This window comes from Argentina silus (genome assembly GCF_951799395.1).
Source record: "Argentina silus genome assembly, chromosome: 3".
In the NCBI taxonomy this organism is placed as follows: Eukaryota; Metazoa; Chordata; class Actinopteri; order Argentiniformes; family Argentinidae; genus Argentina; species Argentina silus.
In genome coordinates, this window is record NC_139657.1 from 32043974 (window position 1) to 32046473 (window position 2500).

A 2500-nucleotide genomic window follows, 5' to 3' on the forward strand; every position below is an offset into this window, starting at 1 on the left:
CAGAGAGGCAGGCAGACAGACAGACAGACAGACAGACAGACAGACAGACAGACAGACATGCAGGCAGGCAGACAGACAGACAGACAGGCAGGCAGACAGACAGGCAGGCAGGCAGACAGGCAGGCAGGCAGACAGGCAGGCAGACAGACAGACAGTCAGGCAGAAAGACAGACAGACATGCAGGCAGGCAGACAGACAGACAGACATGCAGGCAGGCAGTCAGACAGACAGACAGACATGCAGGCAGGCAGGTAGACAGGTAGGCAGACAGGCAGGCAGACAGACAGACAGACAGACATGCAGGCAGGCAGGCAGGTAGGCAGACAGGCAGGCAGACAGACAGACAGACAGACAGACATGCAGGCAGGCAGGCAGGCAGACAGGTAGGCAGACAGGCAGACAGGCAGGCAGACAGACAGACAGACAGACATGCAGGCAGCCAAGCAGGCAGGCAGAGAGGCAGGCAGACAGACAGACAGACAGACAGACAGACAGACAGACAGACAGACAGACAGACATGCAGGCAGGCAGACAGACAGACAGGCAGGCAGACAGACAGGCAGGCAGACAGGCAGGCAGGCAGACAGGCAGGCAGACAGACAGACAGTCAGGCAGAAAGACAGACAGACATGCAGGCAGGCAGACAGACAGACAGACATGCAGGCAGGCAGTCAGACAGACAGACAGACATGCAGGCAGGCAGGTAGGCAGACAGACAGACAGACAGACAGACAGACAGACAGACAGACAGACAGACATGCAGGCAGGCCTTTGTTTCAGGCAAGCCACTGTGACGTCAGACGCCTTTACGCATACAGCTTTGCGATGCTTAGACAGTAATAACATAATTCATGTTTACATTTCTTTAATTTTCGACGCATTGTCGTTATTCGTGACGCATCAATGACCAATTGATTATATGGCAATGCAATGAAAAAAGCGTGTGGAAAACAGTGTTAATGACAGATTTGAGAAGCACATTTCTTCAATGTTGGCCGCATGGCATTCCTGTGCAGGTGACAATGGTAATTTTTCAAAACGACATGATGATTTGTTTGCTGTGCTCTATGGCCTCTGCTACAGACCTCATCGAAATGACACTTAGATATCTTAGGGTGGACATATCAAGTCTTCCCAAATGGTCTAGCGGATAGGAATCTGCCTTGTAACGCAGGGCGGCCCGGGTTCGATTCCCGTCGTGGCAAATGATTTTTGTAGAAAAATAAAATGAGTCCCAACGTGTGCAACAGAACAGTTCGAAATCTCGTTACATTTGCATCGTCATGAACATGACTTATATCAGGCTAGCTCATTTTTTCTTTGTTCATTTTAAGTGTAGAAACAATATTTCGTTTGTGACCATTTTTTTCTGCCGTTTTGACAACAGGCTCATGACTAAAGAACACACGGCTGTCTGCTGATTGACGCTTGACTGTAGATTTTCGCTTTGTGTCAAAAGAACTCCCTAACGCACACTTTTTCAAAATTGGTGAATTCATCAGATCTGTTTGAAACATTGCATTTTATCCATGCACGACGACTGCTTAGATACTCGCAGCACAGTTGCCCCATATAAATTGCCCATGAGCGCGGAGCTTGTCTTTGTCACTGTAGCAACTTTGCTCCATCAGCGGGAGAAGTCGGTTCGACGCCCCTGTAAGCACATGTTTCTCTAATTCCTTTGTTTCAGGCAAGCCACTGTGACGTCAGACGCCTTTACGCATACAGCTTTGCGATGCTTAGACAGTAATAACATAATTCATGTTTACATTTCTTTAATTTTCGACGCATTGTCGTTATTCGTGACGCATCAATGACCAATTGATTATATGGCAATGCAATGAAAAAAGCGTGTGGAAAACAGTGTTAATGACAGATTTGAGAAGCACATTTCTTCAATGTTGGCCGCATGGCATTCCCGTGCAGGTGACAATGGTAATTTTTCAAAACGACATGATGATTTGTTTGCTGTGCTCTATGGCCTCTGCTACAGACCTCATCGAAATGACACTTAGATATCTTAGGGTGTACATATCAAGTCTTCCCAAATGGTCTAGCGGATAGGAATCTGCCTTGTAACGCAGGGCGGCCCGGGTTCGACTCCCGTCTTGGCAAATGATTTTTGTAGAAAAATAAAATGAGTCCCAACGTGTGCAACAGAACAGTTCGAAATCTCGTTACATTTGCATCGTCATGAACATGACTTATATCAGGCTAGCTCATTTTTTCTTTGTTCATTTTAAGTGTAGAAACAATATTTCAGACAGACAGACAGACAGACAGACATGCAGGCAGACAGGCAGACAGACAGACATGCAGGCAGGCAGGCAGCCAGGCAGACAGGCAGACAGGCAGGCAGGCAGACAGACAGACAGACAGACAGACAGACAGACATGCAGGCAGGCAGGCAGGTAGGCAGACAAACAGACAGACAGACAGACATTCAGGCAGGCAGGCAGGTAGGCAGACAGGCAGACAGGCAGACAGGCAGGCAGACAGA